The sequence below is a fragment of the Oryctolagus cuniculus genome, chromosome 4 (genome assembly GCF_964237555.1).
Source record: "Oryctolagus cuniculus chromosome 4, mOryCun1.1, whole genome shotgun sequence".
In the NCBI taxonomy this organism is placed as follows: Eukaryota; Metazoa; Chordata; class Mammalia; order Lagomorpha; family Leporidae; genus Oryctolagus; species Oryctolagus cuniculus.
In genome coordinates, this window is record NC_091435.1 from 157645609 (window position 1) to 157671529 (window position 25921).

General features: G+C 36.1%; 1 protein-coding gene and 1 pseudogene across 5 annotated transcripts in view; one reads left to right on the top strand and one right to left on the bottom strand.

The window, feature by feature from the left end:
* ZNF385D (zinc finger protein 385D) overlaps nucleotides 1-25921 on the bottom strand; it is a 1067118-nt gene that overhangs the window by 421646 nt on the left and 619551 nt on the right. The window lies entirely within an intron of this gene.
* LOC138849540 (U2 spliceosomal RNA) lies at nucleotides 16208-16277 on the top strand (annotated as a pseudogene).

The following is a 25921-nucleotide window of genomic DNA, read 5'->3' on the forward strand; positions in this document are numbered from 1 at the left end:
TAACAAGCATGAGGAATGATTCTTACAAGCAGAGCCAAGTTTGAAAACTATTTCTTTGTCTCCAAACAGGAATGCCACTGCCAGTGGATCTTTTTTCTGAGGTGCTAACCTCTCATTTTTCTGATGTAAATCCAGCCCACTTCATATTCCACACTTTATGGTACATCAGTCAGACAAAGAAGGAAGAAATAAAGAATTAAGGACAGTGCTGTTTAATAAAGATATAACACAAACCAAATGCAACTTTAAATTTTATAGGAGCAGTATTTAAAATCTAAAATAGTTTAAATTAAATTAATTAAAATTAATGAATAGTGGGGGCTGGCACTGCAGCTCAGTAGATTAATCCCCTGCCTGTGGCGTTAGCATCCCATATAGGCGCCGGTTCAAGTCTCAGCTGTTCCTCTTTCAATCTAGCTCTCTGCTTATGGCCTGGGAAAGCAGTGGAAGATATCCCAAGTGATTTTTTGGGCGAAAGGAAGCTCCTGGATCCTGGCTTTGGATTGGCCCAGCTCCAGTCATTGTGGCCATTTGCAGAGTAAACAGCAGATGGAGGACCTTTCTTTCTGTCTTTCTCTCTGTCTGTAACTCTACCTCTCAAATAAATAAAAATCTTGAAGATAATTAATGAATAGCATAGATATAGAGCCCAATATATCTAAAACATCATTTTAGCACATGAGTAGTCTAAAAGTTACTGAGCTATTTTTCATTCTTTTCTATGACCTGCTGGTTCACTCCACAAGCAGTAACAAAGTCAGGAGTCTGGAACTTCTTCCAAGTCTCCCACGTGGGTGCAGGGGCCCAACCACTTGGGCCGGCTTCCACTGCTTTCCCAGGCCATAGCAGAGAGCTGGATGGGAAACAGAACAGCCAGAACTAGAACTAGAGCCCACACAGAATGTCAGCATTATAGGCTGGGGCTTAACCTGCTGCACTACACGGCTGGCCCCTTATTTTTACATTTTTAACAAAATATAGAGACATAGATTGTTTCAGAAGTTTATCAGAATGCCAGGCTCTGTTTTTCAGTGACATCTCCACATACAGTGAAATTTTTTTTTTGACAGGCAGAGTGGACAGTGAAAGAGAGAGACAGAGAGAAAGGTCTTCCTTTGCCATTGGTTCACCCTCCAATGGCCACCGTGGCTGGCGCGCTGTGGCCGGCGCACCGCACTGATCCGAAGGCAGGAGCCAGGTGCTTCTCCTGGTCTCCCATGGGGTGCAGGGCCCAAGCACTTGGGCCATCCTCCACTGCACTCCCTGGCCACAGCAGAGAGCTGGCCTGGAAGAGGGGCAACTGAGACAGAATCCGGCGGCCCGACCGGGACTAGAACCCGGTGTGCCGGCACCGCAAGGTGGAGGATTAGCCTATTGAGCCATGGCACCGGCCCCTACACTGAATTTTGAAAAGCCTCCAGCTTCTGAGGAAGATATGAGGAAAGTCACTGGATGCTATCACAGTTCTTACAAAGCTGTTGGCTAATTCCTCAACCATAATGTAATTTCTGCAAATAAGGCCCAGATGTATTTTTTGTGGCTATTTTATGGAAATAAAGGAAGAGTATACACAAGGCAAAATATCAGAACAAGGTCTCTAAAGTCAATCTACTTCCCTGATATTATGAGGAGAAAAATGTAATCCCTGAGTTACAAGGAATATTTTTTGTGTCATAGTTACTCAGTTGTTTGCCCCTACTTAAAGTCAGCATGATTTCTAGGCTATAAACTAAATTTATAGAAGAAGATTATTTCTTCAACCAAACAGAGATATACTCAGTTCCCCACCCAGGAGACAGCACCTTGAGACATAGCTCCATGCCAGCAGACAGTACCTCGGCACCCCATGTCAGCAGGAAGTAGCTCTAAAGACAGATCATCTGGAAGCCAGGTGGCCACATGGCCCAACCACTGGTGTCAAGCTCTACCCGCACCCTAATGGGGTTCACTGCTCCTACTCCCTGTCAAAGGAGGGCACCCTGGCAAAGCTTTAAAAGGACCTGCTCCTGAACATGTGGCTCTCTTTTCCTCTCCGTCTCCTGATCTCTGTCTTTCTCTCTCTTATGCTCCCCTTCTCCCTCTTTTAGTTCTTCACCCCTTCCCTCCAGTCTGTCGGGTTTCCCCCAATAAACCCTTTCCCTTAAAAAAAAAAAGATTATTTCTTAGACATTTGAACTGTGCCAATAATTCAAATCTTAATTTTGTCGGTTCTAACCTTAAGCATGGCTAAATATGTTTGAAAACAGTAAGTAGTACATTTTGCTAAGTAGGATAGATTTTACTTAATTTTTAAGATTCATTTATTTATTTGAAAGGCAGAGTGAGAGTGAGTGAGAGAGAGAGAGAGAGAGAGCGCGAGCACCTCCATCTACTGGTTCGCAAGCACCTCCATCTACTGGTTCACTCCCTAAATGGCTGCAAGGCCAGGGCTGGTCAATGCTGAAGTCAGGTGCCCAGAGCTCTATCTGGGTCTCTCACCTGAGTGGCAGGAGTCTTCCTGAGAAGGCAGGCAGGAGGCCTTCTTCCAACACTTTCCAGGTATAATAATAGCAAAGTGGATCAGAAGCAGAGCAACTGAGACTCGAACAGATTCTGGGATATGGGATGCCAACATTGCAGGGAGCAGCCTAGTGCACTGCACCACAATGCTAGGCCCAGATTTTATTTTTATTATTACTGTCTGATACTACAGTGCAATGATTAAGAGATAAGAAGACATAAGGAGGATTAGAGGGAAAAGAACAAAATATAATTTGTTCATCAAAAATTCTATGCATAATGAAAGTGGCCATGTTCTCCATTTTTTTTTTTGTTTTTGCACACACACTTTTCCTACTTTTTAATATATGTACAAACATACCTCTCACACACACACATATTTTTGTATCAAATAAAAGGTAAATATCTTCTGATTTCCTGGTATAAAAGAAGCTCAAATATATTGAACATAATATCACCATGTCATATTTTTAGCTAACATTTCCAATCTCTAATCACACAACTTCCTTTACAAACAGGAACCATATGAAATTGAGAGGTATTTCTAGCCTGCCTTGAATTAGTGCTACCCATGTGACATAGGAATCATCAGTTAGATGGAAGCAAGGGTTTCAAGTCAGGACATTTAGTTAAACCCTTTACAACAGAAAATACCTTGAGAGATGAATCCTTTCTTCACTACTCTAAACATGTCCTTATCTTGCCTATACTAGCAACCCTGTGTCTGAGAAACAACAGCACTTTGATCTCCAGAGCACTGGGCATGAGGATGGTTTTTCACTCTAAGGACATGGAAGACAAGATCAGAATAATGTTGGGTACCTAACGGCATCATGAATTACTGCTCTACACCAGCCTTGAACTGCCCATACCCAGACTTCTTGTCCTGTGAGAAATCAAGCTCCCAATAAGTCTCCAAGTTTAAGTTCCTTTCTGATAATCACAATGAATGTGGAAGTCACAGACTTGGACAAAGAATACTATAAGGTAAAATTGCTAAAGTTGACTGCATATGGCTGTATATTATAGTGAATTAGATTCCGTGACTTCTTTCACCTAAGGCAGGGATTACTTCGTGTAGCAATATATTGAAAAATATGAATTAAGTCTCCAAAAAAATGTAAGAATTCTTCTGAATATATTTTCAACATTATCATTTCACAAAAGGAAGAGGTAACCTAGTGATAATGATGTTTTCCCCTCTTCATGACAGCTGTCTCAAATAGTAGAACACTAAAAATGGCCCCCGAATTTCCCATTTCTATTATAGAAATTTTCTGTCACTGGTACAACTTTATTGATGGACATTGGCCTGTGTCATATTAATACATAGCATGATAAAATTATGGGGCAGAAATCAATTATGAGGAAGAAAGTTTTAAAAGATTTCACAGGGATTAAAGGTATTAATAGGGTCATCTTGACTTTGCCAAGGCAATGAGTTGAGAAAACCAGAAAGCAGTTCACTTTGACTCAAAATGTCTGCAAATGCTGTCAGAAACTTCCTACAGAGTCCACAAACAGGAGCTGCATGGTGCTGATAAGAAATAGAAAGTAATTTCTTACATATAATATATAAACTCTTTAAATTGATTTTTAAATCTGCTCTTTCTGAATTGTCTATTCCATAGCTCATCCTGATATCCTCATTGCCTAGAAAGCCAATTGTGATGGCTATTGCATGCCAAGCACATAGTCCTGTCTCCCCTTGACTTAGAAGCACACACAAGATTTTTCATATGCTTCAGTTGTGAAAGTTTTATCAGATGTTGGAGTCCACAGGGAAGATGAGAGATGTTGTCAGTCAACAATTTTAATATGCTTTTCTAAAGATGGTTTTGCTATAATCTACTAGATTTCTTGCTAAACAAACAATTTATGTTATCAAGAATTTTCATGTGTGAGAGAAAATCATCATGGAGAACAGAAAGTGGTAAAAAATAAAAAGCAAGCATGTTTTATTAAAGAAAATAAACAGTGAAAATTGTGTAAATTTTAAAATGAGTCAAAATATAATATCAAATTGCTACTACATTTATGTAGATATTCAATATACTATTACATGGTCTATTAAAATTTATATAATTTATGAAAACTTGAACATGCCAATGGGCAAAGGTAAATTAATAAGTGTATATTTTAATACATTTATTTTACTGTGACTAGACTCTTAGGTAAATGAACTATATAAATATCACTTGTACCTTGTATATAATTGCTAGCATCAACCATGTAGAAATATGTATAGTATAAGAAAATATTAAGCACCATGAAAATCATAAAAGTAACCCTTTACACAGTTTAAATGATCAGGATAAAGACAAAAATCTCAAAGTTTAAAAGTCTGTTGATAGCCTTAATTTTTAAATGACAAAGACAAAACGCTCATTTGTTCACTATGCTTATACTCTGCAATGGATTCAACGTTCCCTCAAGTTTCATACTCTGAAACCCTAATTCCAATGTCATGGTTTTTGGAGGTGAGGTCTTTAGGACAGAATTAGGTCATGAAGACGAAACCCTTATGAATGGGATTCATGCTCTTACAAGCGGCCAGAAGCCAGCCATTTCCATTTTCCACCACATGAGGATACAAGAAGCTATAAGTCTGAATGCAGAAAAGGGGCCTTACTACAATCCAACAGTGCTGGCACCTGGTATTGGACTTCCAGTCTCCAGAACTATCAGAACTAACTTTCTCTGGTCTAGAAGTCACTTGATCTATGGTACTTTGTTACAGCAGTCTCAATGGCCCAAGTCAGATACAAAATGAGAGTGATACAGTATAAATAAATGAATATTTGAATATATGAAAAAAATTAAGATACTTGAACTATTGAATTAAATAAATAATACATGCAAACATTAAAAAGAAAATCTTTGACAGATTCCAAGATGTTTCAATTGGGAAAAGACACGCTGATTTGACGAGGGGAAGACAGCAGAGGAAGTGCATTCCCAGCATTCCCAGGGAAGAGTTAGAGAAACGTTAGCAGGGGAGATCACACAGAAAGAAGAGGGACACCCTGGAGCCATGTGGAAAGTTCAGACGCATAGCAGTGAGCAGGGACACCATCCACAGCTCCCACAGCCAGGAGTTACAGCAGCTCTCACATGCATGTGGCCTGGGAATTTTAGCAGAGGGAAAAATTCACATTCCTCATTGACTTCCAGTGTGGCTGGGAGGGCTGACAGGGGGATGGTCACTCACTTAGTACAGTGAGGTGTTCCCATCCTCTCCACATATCATATGCTCAGGGGCTCAAACTGCCAAGGCAGAGTACCCACAGGAAGTTGGCTCTGGGAAAGTCTCTACTCTCTCCATGGACAAGGCAGTCTCACAGGCCTGAGAGCAGATCCTCTTCACCCAGTGACTGCAGGAGCCTTGAGTGCTGTGACTGAGGGGACTCTGTGACTGCACGATAGGGTGTGGGTTGTAGGTGGGTCACTGGGCAATCACTGTGTCTGCTTTCAGACTCTGAGATCCTCGACTGCCTGGGGTGGGTCATTGCAGAGGGTTACGTGTTCACACTGGGGACAACACAGATCTTTTGTGCAGTTCACACACCTGCATGGGTGGAGGTTGTACCCACTGTGGCCTATCCCTGGACATTGATCACCTTGGAAGAGAGGCAGTGAGGTTGTGACTATGTCAACAGCATGATCACACCTTCCCCTTGGCCGACAATAGAGGAGATCTACTTCACCCAACTTGGGTGTCACTCTGGATTCTTGCACCACCCCTGAGCACTGGCCAGAACTTCCTGGCCCTACCCAACACCCACCTCTGGATATCCACTGAAGGAGCAGACACTCCACTAACCCACAGAGGTAGTTCAAAGGTAAAGCCCATCAGAATAGAAAACCAACAAGTGTGTCCACAAATGCCTAAAAATAAAAGCATAAATACAAGAAACAAGAACAAAGAAGACAAAATGACTTCCAAAAAGAAACAAAACAATACTTCAATATTAGAATATGAAGATAGAGACCACTGAAATGCCTCAAAATTAATTGAAAAGAATGATCATAAAATTACTCAGAAACACAGAGAAACAAATTCTTGAGATAAGTATATTCACACATGGTATAGATGAAAAATTTTGCAGAGAGTGAGATACTGAAAATAAATCAAACTGAAATATTAGAAATGAAGAATTCAGTAAATCAAATAAAAAAACACAGTGGAAAACCTCAACAACTGACTTGGTGAGGCAGAACAAAGAATATCTGAGCTAGAAGACAATACCTTGGAAGTATATCTCAGACAAAAAACAGAAAAACTGAAAATAGTGTTCAAGATTTATTGTATACTATCAAAAAACCAAACATACATGCCATAGGGGATCCTGAAGGCGTAGAAAGAGAAACATAGATTAGAAGGCCTATTCAGTGAAATAATAGCAGTTAACTTCCCTAATTTGGCTACAGAAAAAGACATACAATTATGGCAACCACATAGAACTAATAGAATCAGAAATGATCTTCACCATGATACATTATTGTCAAACTTTCAACAGTAAAACATAAAGAAAAGACTCAAATATGTACATGAGAGAAATGTCAGATACTTTTGGAGGATGTCCAAATAGACTAACAGCTGATTTCTCATCAGAAACCTAACAGGCCAGGAGAGAATGCAGAGACATAGCAGCCCAAGTTCTAAAAGAAAGAAACTGTCAACCTAGAATACTGTACCCAGCAAAGCTCTCATTTATAAATGAACATGAAATAAAGACCTTCCAAACAAACAGAAATTCAAAGAGGTTGCCACCACTTGTCTGGCCTTACAAATGATCCTTAAAAATGTGCTACATACAGAAACCGAGAATGATATTCACATTATGAAAGAATGTAAAAGCAGGCAATCTCCTAGTAAAAGTACAAAGGAAATCCAAAGAGAACAATAGCAGTATTTATGGAAAAATGGTCAGACCAAATCTTTACTTATCAATAATAACCCTGAATGTAAATGACCTAAATTCTCCCATTAAAACATACAGACTGGCTTAATGGATTAAAAACAAGACCTAACTATTTGCTGCCTACAAGAAACACACCTCACCAACAAAGATACATACAGATTGAAAGGGAAAGTATGGAAAAAGATATTCATGCTGATGAAAAGCAAAAATGATCAAGTGTAACCATCCTAATTATAGACAAATTAGACTGTAGCACAAAAACTGCTAGAAGAGACAAAGAAGAGCATTAAGTAATGATCAAGGGATTGATCCAGCAGGAAGATGTGACTATAGTAAATGTAAATGCACCCACTGCCGGAGTGCCTGATTATTTAAAACAAATGTTAATGGATCTAAAGGGAGACATACACTCTAAAACAACAGTAATGGTGAATTTCAACACAGACAGAAAATCAACAAAGAAGCAACAGGGCTAACATACACTATGGCCCAAATGGAACTAACTGATACCTACAGAACATTTCATCCCATAGTTGAAGAATATGCATTCTTTTCATCAATGCATGGAACTTTCTCTAAGATAGACTGTATGCTAGGCCATAAACCAACTTTCATCAACTTAAAAAAACTGAAATCATACCATGTATCTTTGACGATCACAGTGGCAGGAAGCTGGAAACTGACAACTTAAGAATCTCTAGAAAATATGCAAACCCATGGAGAAAGAATGACACACTCATGAATGAGCAGTGCATCACAGAATAATTTAAAATAATTAAAACAATTCAATAATTAAAAAGGGAAATTAAAATAATACCTGGAAACAAATGGAGATAACAATAAAACACATCAAAATATATCGAGTACAGCAAAAGCAGTTTTAAGAGAGAAGTTCATAGTAACTAGTACTTACATCAAGAAATTAGAAAGGAATCAAATAAGTCATTAATACACCTGAATAACCTAGAAATACAACAACAAGCCAAAAATTTGTAGGAGGAAAGAAGTAATTAATATTAAAGAATCAACAAAATTGAAACAAAAATACAAAGGATCTGAAAAATGAAGAGCTTTTTAAAAAATTAATAAAATTTGTACATCTTTAGCTCAACTAACTTAAAAAAGAGAGAGAAGACCTAAATCAATAAAATCAGAGAAGAAAACGAAGATGTTACAACAGATACTGCATAAATAAAATAATTATTAGGAATTATTGCAAACAGCTTTATGCCAACAAACTGGAAAAATCTAGAAGAAATGGATAGATTTCTGGACACATACAATCTACTAACACTGAGTCATGAAGACATAGAAAACCCAAAAAAAGCCAATAACTAAGATGGAGATTGAATCACTAATAAAGACCCTCCCAAAAAAGAAAAGCCCAGAACTGAATGGCTTCATTGATGAATTCTACCAGACTTTTAAAGAACTAATTCCAATTCTTCTCAAGCCGTTCAAACAATTGAAAGGGGGAGAACCCTCCCAAACTCCTTCTATTAGTCCACCATCACCTGAATTCCAAAACTAGAAAAAGATACAACAAAGACAGAGAATTAAAGACCAATATCACCAACAAAGATCCTCAAGAAAATACTACTAATTGAATTCAACAATACATCTGAAAGATCATTCACCTGGACTAAGTGGAATTTATCCCTGTTATGCAGGGACCCTTCAACATATGCCAATAAATAAATGCAATGCATCATATTAACAAATTGGTGAATAAAAACCATGTGATTATCTCAATAGATGTGCAGAAAACATTTAGTAAAATACAACATCCTTTTATGATAAAAGCTTAAGAAAATTGGATATAGAAGGAATATTCCTTAACACAATCAAGACAATGTATGACAAATCACAGCCAACACCGTATTGAACAGGGAAAAGTTGGAAGCATTTCCATTAAGATCTGGAACCAGATAAGGATGCACATTTTCACCACTGCTTGTCAATATACTCCTGGAAATTTTAGAAAAGCAATTAAGCAAGAAAAAGAAATCAAAGGGATACAAATTAGAAAGGATGAAGTCAAATTAGCCTTATCTGCAGATAACATGATTCTACATAAAGGGGAACCAAAAGACTTCACTAAGAGACTATTGGATCTCGTAGGAGAGTTTGGTAAAGTTGCAGGAGGTAAGATCAGCACACAAAAATCAAGAACTTTTGTATACACAGAAAATGCTACTGCTGAGGAAGAACTTGTAAAGTTGGTCCCACTGGCAATTCCTACAAGAAATTAAATACCTTGGAATAAATTTAACCAAGGAGGTAAAAGATGTCTGTGATGAAAATGAAGTGTTGTCTGCTCTTACTTTCCTGCCCTATGCTACCTACAGCAAATGAGCAAAACCCTTCACTCTCTCAATTTAAAGTGAGGAAGGATTACAGAAAGATCTGAGTTGAATAAAGAATGTTCTTAATCATTGTGTGAAGTCCTGGGGTACACCTTGGAGCAATTATTGCATGAAATCAACTAGAATCAACACAGGACAACTTTGTGAATTGAACAATGTTGTGTATTATTACCCAGATTTTAGATTGGCATCTGGGCAGCACGAATATAGAATCTAGAATAGCCTGCAAAAACTTTATTTAAACTTGAATCATAGCCCAAAGAAGACAGCCAGGAAACATACACATTGTTTCTTTTCTTTTTTCTTTCTTTCTTTTTTTTTTTTTACAGGCAGAGTTAGATAGTGAGAGACACAGAGAGAAAGGTCTTCCTTTTTCCATAGGTTCACCCCCAAAACGGCTTCTATGGCCAGCGCGCTGCGCTGATCCGAAGCCAGGAGCCAGGTGCTTCCTCCTGGTCTCCCATGTGGGTGCAGGGCCCAAGCACTTGGGCCATCCTCCACTGCCTTCCCGGGCCACAGCAGAGAGCTGGACTGGAAGAGGAGCAACCTGGACAGAACCAGCGCCCCAACCAGGACTAGAACCCAGGGTGCCAACGCCGCCGGCGGAGGATTAGCCTAGTGAGCTGCGGCACCAGCCGAAACATACACATTGTAAACATCAATTAATTAATTGCCCATATGGCAGAAGAAGAAAATTGAAATGGGAAATTAGAGCCTTAAAACATAAAAAGTCTAGGATATAATCCAAAAGTCTCCATCATATCCATAATTAGGAAAACTTCAATAGGAATGGGTAAAGATAACCAAATAATACCAAGTGACAAGACATTGGAATTATATAAGAAGGTGTTAAAGAAGCTATCATAAAAATGTTCTGGCAAGCTATTACAAACACTCTCAAAATAAAAACCAAAGTCTCAGCAAAGAAGAAACAAAAACTTAGGAAGTTATCAGCAATGGAAAAATGAGCAATAGAATTGATAAATAGCTACAAATATATAACAGCCTATTCTCCTCTGGAGTTAAAATTATTTTTGATGATTAAAAACAAAAATCATACCATTGTCTGATGCAATTTTCAATATGTATAGATAGAACATAAAATAACTCTATTATATAGGGAGGGGGCAAGCAAGAGGTGCCTAATTGTGATAAGGACTTTAAACATTCCATTCAAAGTTACATAACAATGAAAGACATCCACTGTGATAACTTACAAACATTTGTAACCCTTGGATAGTCTGTACATCATTTCACAAAGAAATATCCTCAAAAACATGGTAGATAAATTGAAATTCCATGCTGAAAAAACATACAAGGCAAGGAAGGAAGGAGGAACAAAAAATAGAGGGAATTAACAGAAAAAAAATACTGATAATGTGAACAGAGCTATATCTAAAAAGAAAGCTAAATTTGAATTTAAACACAAAATATATGAAAACAAAACATCTGTTTTTCTGGGTAAACAAACTGCTTGTTTTTTCACTGAAGAACAGTTTGTTTCACTAGAGAATTTTCCTAAACGTCTTGGAAATAAATAGCACTAATTCTATATAATCTTTTTAAGAAAATAGAAGAAAATGGAATATTTCTCAATTTGTTTTATGGGGACAGCATTACTCTGATACCAAAACTGGACAAAGATAATAGAAACAAATAAATGATAGACTAATATCACTTGTGAACACAGACACAAAAATCCTCAATAAGATATTAGCAAAGCTAATCCAGAAGGCATAAAAGGAAAAATATATCATGATCAAGAGCAATTTATTCCAGGAATTTAAGGTCAAAATAACATTTAAAATCAATGCCTCTAAACACAGACCTGCAAGATTATATCCCTTGGTTTAGAAAAAGTATTTATCATACATGATAAAAGGAAAATATTACCTTTATTTTTAAAACGTTATAGTTGTGGTATGTGCTTTTTTAATTCTAAAAAGAAGTTGTAAAATAAAACAGATGGGGCCAGAGCCATGGCTCACTTGGTTAATCCTCTGCCTGTGGCGCCGGCATCCCATATGGGTGCCGGGTTCTGGTCCCGGTTGCTCGTCTTCCAGTCCAGCTCTCATCTGTGGCCTGGGAAGGCAGTGGAGGATGGCCCAAGTGCTTGGGCGCCTGCACCCACGTGGGAGACCAGGAGAAGCACCTGGCTCCGGGTTTCGGATTGGCGCAGCACCGGCCGTGGCAGCCATTTGGGGGGTGAACCAGCGGAAGGAAGACCCTTCTCTCTATCTCTCTCTCTGTCCATATCTCTACTTGTCAAATAAAAGAAAAAAAAAAAAAAAACAGGTGGAAGTGGCTACTTATGGATAAGAAGCTGAACAAGATGGAAAGAATAGAGGCTATAACTAAGTTATTTAATATACTTTATTTATTTATTTATTTTTGACAGAGTGGACAGTGAGAGAGAGAGAGAGAGAAAGGTCTTCCTTTGCCATTGGTTCACCCTCCAATGGTCACCGCCGCCGGCGTGCTGCGGCTGGCACATCGCGCTGAGCTGAAGCCAGGAGCCAGGTGCTTCTCCTGGTCTCCCACGCAGGTGCAGGGCCCAAGCACTTGGGCCATCCTCCATTGCACTCCCGGGCCACAGCAGAGAGCTGGCCTGGAAGAGGGGCAACCGGGACTAGAACCCGGTGTGCCGGCGCCGCTAGGCGGAGGATTAGCCTGTTGAGCCGCGGCGCCAGCCCTAATATACTTTATTTTAAACTTTGATTTTTGATCCATATAAATGTTTTATTAAACAAAGGGAGTAAAATGTAATTAGCTTTAATAAAGTTGATATCACATAAAATTATTTTGAATTTAATTTAAATATAAACTTTTGAATATATAAGAAGTCCTTGAAAAGCTCATGGAAAACACGTTATGAAAAAACTATAAATTTATATAAAAATTTTTGCACCAAAATAAACTTAAATTTCAATTCTACATTTCCACAAACTTTCTGAGGTATCTCTGTATATGTCCTAAGGAATAACAAATTATAAATTACAATATTTTAATATATATAATAAAATAATTATGTCAATATCTTTAACAATCAAATGTTCAAGTAGGAGAAAAGAAGGGAGAGCAGGGACACAAATACAAACATAAAAGTTATTGATAATAATCTAGAATGTTACATTTTAACTGAAAATGTAAATATAAACTCAATTTTTCCTTAATACATATAAATATAACTTTTTTAGCTCATTCCATGAAAAAATCCTAGAATCAAGACAAATTCTGAACACCCTAATCACTGAAATTGTGGTATTTAAATAAATTGCCACTTAGAAAATCTAAGACTTCTAGGGAAAATTGCTCTTTCTTGAGAATGAGAAAGGAAATACTCAAGAAGAGTCCAGAATGCATGCTCATGTTATAAATAAAGAAGCTGTCGGGGCGGGCGCTGTGGCGCAGCAGGTTAACGGCCTGGCCTGAAGTGCCGGCATCCTATATGGGCACCGGTTCGAGACCCGGCTGCTCCACTTCCTGTCCAGCTCTCTGCTGTGGCCTGGGAAAGCAGTAGAAGATGGCCCAAGTCCTTGGGCCCCTGCACCCACGTGGGAGACCCGGAAGAAGGTCCTGGCTCCTGGCTTCGGATCGGTGCAGCTCTGGCCATTATGGCCATCTGGGGAGTGAACCATCAGACAGAAGACCTCTCTCTCTGTGCCTCTCCTCTCTCTGTGTAACACTAACTTTCAAATAAATAAATTAATTTTAAAAAAAAAGAAATATAGAAGCTGTCAAAGACTATTATGATTATCTCAAAAAGATTAAGCATCAGTAGAAGCTGTTCTCACCTCTAAAGAGGGGACAATTTTAATGATAAGAATAATAATGAATTCCCCTGATAGAATACATATCAAATAGGTTAAAGTGTGAGAACTCATAGTGATAATTAAAAATAACAAAAAAAATGTTCTGACATATCTTGAGGTTGCTAATATATGGCTGTAAGCAATCTGAAATTACACAAAGACAAGCATCTAGACATTATTCAGTCATTACTGTGCACACCATACCCCAAGAAATGGAACAATTGATGAGAATAAAGTACTTCTTTAGAAAATTTCAACTAATTCCTTCCAGCAGAAGGAAAACTAGAACACCACAATTTGCCAATCCTTTTTGAAATTGTATACTTATGCAATGATCAACAATTACTCCTAACTTGTATGGTAAAATATTGATGGTGAACTTCAAATGAATTGACCAGAACAACAAAATTTGAACCAAAGGATCAATATTAACACCAAAAGAAAGAAAATATATATTTTGTGCCTTCTAAAAGGATGCACTAGAAAGCACAAATATCCACAAACAAAATATTCCTGCCAAAACAATCAAACCTGAACCTCATCTAGTCTCTAGATACAACTAACAGTTTATAGCAAACAAAAAGGAACATGATAAATGACACCAAAAAGATTAAATCAATTTCAGAATATGGCAAATTCTACAGGAAAACTAACTTGTTTTCTTCAATTAACAAAAAAGAGAGAGGGGACTCTACTGATTACAAGCTCTTGAAAAGATACTTAAGAGATCTATTGACTAAGTGACTTATTTCAATTTAATTGTAAAAATATACTAAGGGGACAATGGGAAAATTTGAATACTAGTTGGATATTTGAAGTTATTGATTATTTTTATGTTTATATGTGCTAATGATAATGCTTTAATTTTAAGTAAATAGCCCCTATCTCTTAGAAATAAATTCTGAAATATTTTTAGATGAAAAAATATAACTAGAATTTGCTTGTAATTAATTTAAGGTCATGACAGTGAAAAAGAATTGGGGGAAGGATAGAGTTGAAATAAGATATATGCTCTCTCAGTTTAAGTTCATAATTGATTATAATGATAGGATTAAGTGTCAAAAAAATCACATAAACAAGACTAGTGTCTGCTAATAACTGACAGAATTGAAAAAGAGAACAATCCAACATGGGAAGCGGGTACACAGCAGACTCATAGAATGGCAGATGTCCTAAACAGCACTCTGGTCTTAGAATCAGCCCTTAAGGCATTTGGATCCAGCTAAAAAGCCCATGAGAGTTTCTCAGGCATGGAAAGCCAAGACACTGTGGCAAGAAAAACGACCTAAATGAAAGATCTCTGTGAGTGAGATCTCAACAGAAAGAATGGGCCATCAAAGAAGGAGATATCTTTCTATGAAGGGAGGAGAGAACTTCCACTTTGACAATGGCCTTGTCTAAATAAGGTCAGAGCTGGTGAACTCAAGAGGCTTCCATAGCCTTGGCAGCTCATGACAAGAGCCTCAGGTGATTACTGACATCATAAATAAGAGTGTCAATTGTTAAATCAACAACGGGAGTCACTGTGCACCTACTCCCTATGTAAGATCTCTGTCATTAATGTGTTGTACTATGTGAATTAATGGTAAAACTACTACTCAAACAGTACTCTATACTTTGTGTGTCTGTGTGGGTGCAGTCTGTTGAAATTTTTCTTAGTATATACTAAGTTGATCTTCTGTATATAAAGATAATTGAAAATGAATCTTGAAGAATGGGATAGGAGAGGGAGTGGGAGATGAGATGGTTGTGGGTAGGAGGGAGGTTATGGTGGGAAAAGCAGCTATACTCCAAAGTTGTACTTTGGAAATTCATATTTATTTAATAAAAGTTGAAAAAAATATATATGATCTCTGTCAGGCTACACATTGAAAACTGAGGCCAGGAAGGTGATGATGAATATTTATTATACAATTCTATTATATGTATAATATTTGTGTCTATTAGAAAAAAATATTTCAGGTTAAAATGTCATAAGGAGAGAAGGAGATTAAGTATGAAGTGATGAACAAAGAAAATGAGTAAAAATGGATGAATCTAAAACAATTTTGATTACCTAAAATTACAAATCTAAATTTTTATAATGAAAACAAAACAAAACAGAATTAGTTATGGTAGAGAATAGCACAGAAGCCAAGAGAAGGTGTTTGACATTAAATTTTTGTTATTCAAGGCCTTGTTTATTTCTAGGTCATAAACAAATAGTAATAAAATATATTGTAAAATAGACAAAACAGATACACAGAAAGCAGCATAAATAAAAAGATCATAATAAGATGTTAAAAATGAATTTAACAACAGATACCAAAACACAACTAAATAGGAGGACTTAGTTTTGGTGCAACATAGCACAATAAGTTAAATTTAGAATACAATCATTTATGATATATTTTAAAATTACTAAACATAAAACTGAAATTTTGTAACTAAAAGTGTTAATTATTGTGGTTTGATCATTACATATCTCATACATTTATCAAACTATTATACTGTACTCTTTAAATATGTAAAATATTATGCATCAATCAAAAAGAGCTCAAAAATGAATTAATTATACCAATACTTGCAATCAGTATAAATGGATTAAGGTTCAGAATTAAAAGGCATTGCTTCTCGGCCTTTTGGCTAAGATCAAGTGTAGTATCAAGTGCAGAATTAAAAGGCAAAGACTATCAGATGAGATTAGAAAACTGAATACCAGAGTCTCAAACATAAAACACATTTGAAACTAAAACAATGTGAAGTTATATACTAGCCAAATACTGATTACAGTAGTGCCTCATTGTCCATGGTTCATATTCACATCTGTACTTTCATGTATGTGCTTTTCATTTATCAACAGTGGTTCAAAATAAATTATATAAAATCTCACAGTAAAAAAATTCTAAGTAATTTTATGAGATAAGGATAGTAAACAGCAGCCAAATTACAGGATGAATGCCTGTTCATATTTTTAACCCATTTCTTAACAGGATTATTTGTTTTGTTGTTGTTGAGTTTCTTGATGGTCAATAGACACATAAAAAGATGCTCAGGATCATTAGTCATCAGGGAAATTAAAATTAAAACAATGAGGTTCTATCTACCCCAGGTAGAAAGCTATCATACTCAAATCAAAAATTAACCAATTCTGGTAAGGATGTGGAGAAAATGAAGGTAACCTATCACACTGTTGCTGGGAATGTAAAATAGTATGCCCATTATGGAGGACAGTATGGAGATTCTTCAGAAATCTGAAAATAGATCTACCACAGGAACTAGTCTTGAGCATTTACCCAAGTGAAATGAAATCAGCATATGAAAGTTATCGAAAAAAAATTTAAAAATTTAAAAAGAAAGTTATCTGTACCCACCATGATTATAGCAGCTCAATTCACAATAACTAAGATATGCAATCAACCAAGATATCTATCAACTGATGACTGGATAAATAAATTGTGGTTTATGTATACAATGAAATACTACTCAGCCATAAAAAGAATGAAATCCTGTCTTTTGCAACAAAATGAACACAATTGGAGGCCATTATGCTTAGTGAAATAAGCCAGTTCCCAAAAAGACAAATATCATTATGCTTTCTCTGATTTGTGGGAAAAAATATAATGCATATGAGTGAAACTGACATCAAATAAGATCTGATTATTATTTACAGCCCTTGTCTATACTCCTGAGGATCAGTGGTCTTTCTACTTACTGCTTGTTGAATGGAGGATTAATCTTGTGAATATAAAGTAAACTGAATGTATGTCATAGCAAAAATTTAAAGAAAAACAAGAAAGGAAGGAGGAGGAAGTGAGTGAGTGAGGGAATGAGGATGGGAAGTATCACTATGCTCTTAAAATTGAATATATGAAATAAATGAAATCTATTTCTTCATATAAATAAATACATAACAGGATAACTTCACCTATAAATCTGAGTGAAAAAAAAACAACGGATGAGCAAATCAAATTCAGCAGGGTAGTTAAAAATGATAAAAATCTTAATATGTTGGCTTTGTTGCAATAGTGTTAAGAATGGTTCAAGGTGCAGGTTTTAGCGTGGTAGTTAATATGCTGAGTAAGATGCCGAAGTTTAATACTGGAGTGTTTGAGTTCAAGTCCTAGTTCAAGAACCTAACTCCAGTTTCCTGCTGATACAGACCCTGTGAGACACAATGATAACTCAAGTAATTGAGTTCCTGCCATCTATATGGGAACCCGAAATTCAGTTCTCAACTCCTGGCCCAGTTCTGGCCACTGTGGAAATTTGGGGAGCAAACCAGCTGATGGGATCTCTAACAATGTTTCTCTCACTCCCTCTCTCTCTCTCTATGTCTTCCTTCCTGTTGTTCTGGCTTTCAAATAAGAAAAAAATAAAAGGCTAGTTCAAGTAGAAAATATATATGATCATATAAATAAGTATTTAAAAATTATCCAAAAATTTCATTATAAAAATTTTCACAGCAGTAAAAAAAATGAAATCCTGTCATTTGCAACAAAATGGATGCACCTGGAAAACATTATACTTAGTGAAAGAAGCCTGTCCCAAACCGCCAAATATATGTTCTCCCTGATCTGTAGTAACTAATAGAGTACCTAAAAGGTAATCTATAGAAGTGAAATTGACACTTTGAGATTCAATGACTTTAAATAGCCCTTGTTTCAACTGTTGAACAGTTTTTTGTGTTATACTATTTGTTGAACACTCTACTTAGTATAGAGTTAATTTTATGCATATAAAGTTCATTGAAAACAGATCTTAAGAATGGGAATAGGAGAAGAAGGAGGGTGGGAGTGCAGTTGGGATAGTGGCTAGGGTGGGAAGAATCACTATGTTCCTAAAGTTGTTCTTATGAAATACATGAAGTTTGTATACCTTAAATAAAAGGTTTTCAGGTAACAAAATAAAGTTTAAAGACATTCTTTATGACCACTAAACAAAATTTACAGAAAGTATATTTAATAATGTAATATAAAATCTATTAATTTTAAAATTATAAATAAGAATGACTGTTTTGCCCAATGGAAAATTTGGTGTAAGATTTGAATGACCATCTCACTGAAAAAATTATCACCATACTTATGCAAAGTTATTAAACTTCATTGATAATCAGGAAAATATAAATTAAATTCACTAAGGATTGCCATCTCACATTCACCAAATTGCCAAAAATTAAAAAATTGGTTAAACCCAAGTGTTGGTGAATTCACAGACATCACCATACTTTGCTGGTGGGCATGTAAAGTTGTATGATCATTGTGTAAAACAATCCATCATTACCTAAAAAAACTGTAAAGATATATATATATATCCTACAATCCTGTGATTCTGCTATTAGGTATATTAGGTATATTCTACACTATAGAAACTTGTACAATGGTAAAAAGGATAACAAGGACAACAAAGATTATAATGACATTATTAACGAAGCAAGCCATGGGAAAAAACCATTGTATGACTAGAATAAGGCTTAATGAATCATGGTAAATTATAAATTTGAACAGAGCAGTAGAATGAAAGAGCTAAGATGACATGAAGATGACTCTTCAAATATTGAGTGAAAAAACAAGAGACAAAATAATGCATGTGGAATCTTGCATTTACATAAAGATCAAAAAATGAGCAGGTAAAACTGCATTAAACATTGTTTATGTATATGTTCATATAGTATAAACCAATAAACAAAAGAAAGGTAATGTATTACTAAATGATTTCTAAAAATTCAGAATAGTTACCTAGACAGGGAGTAAGGACAGGATTTTGCAATCAATCAGAACAAAACAGACTTCAAACACACTGTAATTTTATTTTAATCCACAGAGTGGATACTAAGGCATCATTTATGTTGTCATATGCAATATGTACAGTATATCTATAGCTGTTGATATTAATGTTATGCTGCATAAGTTTTCAAATTCTGTGAAATTAGGGGCTGGTTAAAAATATCATTATTGTATTTTATTCACACCAAACTTGAAAAATTATACAAATCAGCATTGTACAATAAACTTAGGCTTAAATCATTGTAGCTGAATATTCAATATGACAACTTTTCAGGTGTTTGCAATTTCTGCCTTTATCCTAACACTCATTTGAATTACTGGACTTTTCAATTAAAACATGTCCAATACATGTAGCACACGCTAAGCCACCCATACCCTCCACACACACACAGTATGTGAGTGTAATATATAAAAACATTTTGTTTTAATTCACTTCTCTTTTCAGCAGACATTATGGACTCTCTCTGGGGATGAAGTCAAGCGTTGCTATGTTCAGATGAATTTTCTGGCCCAAGGAGATAATTTTGCACACAGTCAATAGCAATATCCCAGAAGTGAACCAGAAAACTCAACCAGTGAAGCAAAATTCAATAGCAGTCTCAGAAAAGAAAACTCCTTAAACACATAAGGAATGTTTTCCACGGAACACACCAGTAAATGCAAATGGAGCCTGGAATACCTACATAGGATCAAATCAGATTGTGCCTCATTATCAGATACAGTTGTTACAGAAAATAGAAAGTTTTACCTCTGTAAGCCCTGAGAGATCTCTATTGCTTAGGTTTATTGAAGTCAATTTATGTTAATGGATTGCGCAGGGCTGTGCATCAAATCTTGGGTGAAGTTGTCACTTTACTGAGAAATCATTAAATTATTATACAATTTAATGATGCATGAAAATAAAATACATTTTTAGAGAATAGCAATTTGGGTATAGACTTTTGTGTTTTATAATGCAAAATTGTGCATTTCTGTCAATTCCCCAAACACAGCATGGCCATCTGTGCAAACCTAAAACTGAAAGGAGATGACAAAAGGTGACTAATTAAAACATGACTTCTTTCAAAATTCATTATATCACAGTGCACTGCACCACCCGAGGCCTTCAAACTTCTTAGCAAAACAGTGAAGGCTTGCCCCTCATGTTGTTTAAATTAACTTCATGTTAAAAAAAATCTATGTCTTTGAGAATATTTATTTAAAAGATATGAGCAATTATGCTTTTATTAAAACAACTGGGTACACATGCATCCATATATGAATGCATGTGTACAAAGATGTTAAGAATATGCTTATCTGAATCACTGGTATCCAAAATCTATCAAAAACATTTTCTTTTTTTAAGCTGAATTATCTCCCTCCTCTCTCTCACACACACACATACATATGCAAATTTATGTACATATACATATAATCAAATAAATATCTGTATATATAAGCTGTCTTCAGAAAGTTCATGGAAAATGCATATTATGATAAACTAGGCAGGGATTTCAAAATTTTTTGATCAGAATTTATCCATGAATTTTTTGAAATGCTCTCAGATATGCCTAACTTGCTGTTATATATTTTGTATATCCTGATCACAATATCTAGCACTATGTTTAAATACATATGTACAACTATATCTATGTATGTTTATAGTAATAACCTTGATTTTCCCTTAAGAACTTGGTGCACAATTGAAGCAAATCGGAGTGGAAACTAAGTAGAAGTTGATTGTATGGTCATTTTGGGAATACCAGTACATGAACTATGAATGAAAGTGGAATATGTTAATATTTTGATAAAAAATTTGGAGTGCTCAAGGAAAAACCAAAAATCATCCTAAAATTTCCAGCTGAGAAGACATGATGATGATTGTTTTACACATAAGGAAATGGTGGGGAAACATTGGATTGCTCCTTTTGCACTGTAGTGTGACTGTAACTATAATATGATAATGTGACATTTCAAACACAATTACTTTTGTCAAAAACATTACGTATGAATTTTTTAGGAAGTTAATGTTCTTTCAATTTTGAAATGGTAACAAAGACTCTCATATCATTTAAATATTGATCTAATTGTCAAAGATTTTTTAAAGTTCCTAACTGTCAGTACAACATAGGTCGCTGGCAAAGATTAATTTTCATTTTTTAAAATTTTTTCAAAGTGACCAAATTTCACGTATTTCATATATACAGATGTAGGAGCATAGTGGTACATTCCACCCTACCCTCCCTCCTGCCCACAGGTCCACACTTCCTCCTCCTTCCTTTGTTATTCTTTCTCTTAAATATTACAATGATCAACTTTCAGTTTATTTTATATTCATAAGATTAACCCTATGCTAAGAGTTGAACAAATAGTAAGAAGAAACACCATTCCCTCAACAGTAGAGCAAGAGTTGAAAAAAATCATCAAATCTCAAATTGTCAATTTCACTCATATACATTACATTTTTTGGTACTCTCTTAATTTCTACAGATCAGGAGGAACACACAGTGTTTGTCTTTTTTGGGACTGGACTATTTCACCGAGTATAATGGCTTCCAGTTGCATCCATTGTGTTGCAAATGTAAGATTTCATTCTTTCTTTATGACTGAGTAGCATTCCATACTATATATATGCAATTTCTTTATCCAGTCATCAGCTGATGGATATCTGGGTTGAATCCATATCTTAGCTATTGTGAACTGAGGTGCAATACACTGGGTAAATAAACAGATAACTCTTTCATATGCTTATTTCATTTCATTTGAGTAAATTTCCAGGAGTGGGATGGCTGGGTCATATGGTAGATTCATATTCAGATTACTGAGGTATCTCCATACTGTCTTCCACAATGGCTGTAGTAGTTTACATACCCACCAACAGTGGATTAGGGTACCTTTTTCCCCACATCCTCACCAGCATTTATTGTTTTTTGACTTCTGTATAAGAATCATTCTAATTGGGGTGAAGCAACACTACATGTGGTTTTGATTTGCTATCCTTGTTGGCTAGTGATCCTGAGCATTTTTTCAAGTGTCTGCTGGTCATTTGAATTTCTTTTGAAAAATGCCTATTCAAGTCTTTTGCCCACTTATTAATTGGATTCTTTTTGTTGTTGTTTTTGAGTTTCTTGAACTCTTTATAGATTCTGGATATTAATCCTTTATTAGTTGCATGGTTTGAAAATATTTCCTCCCATTCTGTTGGTTGTCTCTTCACTTTTGCTGGGTGTTTCCTTTGCAGTTCAAAAGCTTCTTATCTTGATATAATCCCATTTGTCAATTTTGGCTTTGATTCTCTGTGTTTCGGAGGTCTTTTACAAGAAGTCTTTGCTTATACCAATGTCTTGCAGAGTCTCCTCAATGTTCTCTAGTAATTTAATGATATCGGGTTGTAGATTTAGATCCTTGACCCAATTTCACTTGATTTTTGTATAAGGTGTAAGGTAGGGGTCTTGTTTCATTCCTCTGCATGTGAAGATTCAATTTTCCCTGCACAATTTTTTGAAGAGACTGTCCTTTCTCCAGGGATTGATTTTAGCTCCTTTGTCAAAAATCAGTTGATTGTACATGTGTGGATTGATTTCTAGAGTTTCTACTCTGTTCCATTGGTCTACAAGTCTAATTTGGCACCATTACCAACCAGTTATGATTATTATTGACCAGTAATATGTCTTGAAATCTGGTATTGTGATGCCTCTGGCTTTGTTAGTGTTGTTTAAGAATGTTCTAGCTAATCGGGTTCTCTTATGTTTCCATATTAATTTCAACATTGTCTTTTCTAGATCTGAGAAGAATGTCAATGGTATTTTGATTAGGATCTTATTGAATCTGTAAATTTTGGAAGTATAGACATTTTTGATTATATTAATGCTTCCAATCCATGAACATGGAAGATCTTTACTTTTTTTGTGTGTTCTTCTGTTTCTTTCTTTAATATTTTGTAATTTTCATCATAGAGATCCTTCACCTCCTTGGTTAAGTTTATTCCAAGGCATTTAATTTTTTTGTAGCTATTGTCAATGGAACTGACTTTAGAAGTTCTTTCTCAGCCATTGCATTTTCTGTGCAAACAAAGGTTCTTGATTGTGCATGCTGATTTTATATCCTGCAACTTTACTAAACTCTCTTATAATTTCCAACAGTCTCTTAGTGGAGTCTTTTAGTTCCCCTATATAGAGAATCATGTCCTCTGAAAACAGGGGTAATTTGACTTCTTCTTTTCTAATTTGTATCACTTTGATTTCTTTTTCTTGTACAATTGCTCTGGCTGGAACTGTCAGGACCGTATTGAATAGCAAAGGTGAAAGTGATCATCCTAAGACCAGTTTTCTTACACTGTTTAAGATTTTCCCCTGCCAGTATGTTAGTCAATGTATATAATGATGCAAATAAAGAAAGGAAAGGGATTTTTTTTTCTCCTAAGAATGTTCTAAAGTGGTAAGCACTTTAACTGGAATATCAAAAGGAACTTGGGATCAGGTGAAATCAGATGTGCTCCATGAAGCTTGTATTTCATCCATATGTCACTTCTTTCCTCATTCGCTGCATTTATTATCAGAACTGCTCTGCCACTGAGTACACACTATTTTGTGTTCTTCTCAAATAATTTTGTTCTTTTTCTCCAATTGTTTTTAGTTTCCAAATTTGAAATGTGAAACTGGAATTGGCTGAAAACATGTTCTATTATTTGTAAATAAGAAAATGTGTAGTTAGGTGGTTGTTTTGGTGGCTTGCAAGTCTCACAGAACCTCAGACTTTTTGTTTTGACTCTGCTTTCCTCAACTTATTATTGCCTGTCTTTCCTCATAGTCACCAAATGGCTGCAGTAATTCAAACACCAAGTCTTCATAGTACAACATTTACAAGCAGAACAGAAGTCAGAGGTAGTGGGAAAAGGCATGATGAGATCATCTTGCCTCCCCCAATCCCGCTTCAAATTGTCCAGATTAATTTTTCACACAAATATTCCAGCAGACTTTTCCTATGTCCCACTGACTAGAATTAGGCTACATGATCATTTCCAAGTGCAAATGAAGCTAGAAAAACAAATACTTGGCCTTTGATTTCTCCATCACAGAAGGTTACCTCTAAGAATAAGCAGATGAGAGAGGGAAATGCACGGTGGGTAGAAGACTGATAATGTCTGTCACAAGCTCTGACCTGAATACGAGGTAGCCAAGAGTTTGGGCTGGGTAATACTTATATATTACTTTTGTTTCCAACAGAGTGACCTTTTTTAGTGTTGATAACTTAACATAATATAGAAGAAATATTTGATAAGGCAACACGGAACATAATAAAGTTATTGGTGTCTACACATGGCAAGGGGCTGGGAAAAGGTTCAGGTTAGAGTCTGCTTGCAAAGTTATACCCTTTCTTGAACAAATACAAATGATCTTTGACTCTACAAGTGCTGTTCACGAAGACAGAAAAAGAAGAAACACTTTGGTCACAGCAGCAGCTATTTCATAGAACAGGCACATAATGGGGATGGGGAAACCATCCTTAAGTTCCAGAATTATACAAATAGATGAATTATTCATACAGAATGTTAGAAAACTTCAGAAACAGTTGTGTGCATTTGAGCTAGCACCAAAACTGTAGAACACCTGTATTTCACATCATAGAGCCTGGTGTAAGTCCTCACTTCACTCCTGACCCCAACTTCCTTGCTAATGCACATCCTAGGAAGCACTAGGTGATGGCTCCAGTACTCGGGTCCCTGCCACTCACATGGAAGACCCTGACTGCGTTCTCAGCTCCTCGATTCAGGCCAGCTCATCCCTGGCGACTGTGGGCATCTGGGGAGTAAACTAGCAGATCAGAGCTCCTTCTGCCTGTGTGTCTCTCTCCTTTTTTGTCTGCCTCTCAAAACAAAATCCATAATACACTGCAAAAAGAAAGGCAGAAAGTTAGACAATTCTCTGCAATTACTATTAACAGAGAATAAATGGCAGAATTGGTACAGAATCAAGAAAATGAAAGAGAACTCTACCGCAAGACAAGAGCGTATAAGTCTCAGAATCCTCCTCCATAGTTACCCGCAGTGAAGAACATGGTCTTCAGGCTCAAACTGCCTGAGAAGAGTTGGCTCTGTCATACACTCAACTGTGCAGGTTTCCTCAACTGACTTAACCATTCGGTGCCTCTGCTTCCATAGATACAGGGAGAGCATTATAATCAGACACATTCCATATAGTTTTTTGTGAGGATGAAATTAGGTAATCCAGCTAACATATGTACATATTGGCATTGACTAACACTGTAAGTGTTCGGTACTTAGTTTATTTCATGACCATGATACTCTTAAGATATATCTACCTCAGGAATTCATGGTCCCTCATGAGGAGATCTTAAAAAAATTTTAACTCCCCTGAATGTTGCCTACACTATATTAATGCATTTTTAATTCAGCTGTTGAACAACTATGTATAATCACACGCCCACCACATACATGCACAATAAACACACACATACACACATATACGTAATATATATAGCGTTGGATGATTTTAGACCATTTATGAGCTTCCCAGAATCCAAAATACATATTTAAATAATTTTTAAGGGATCTA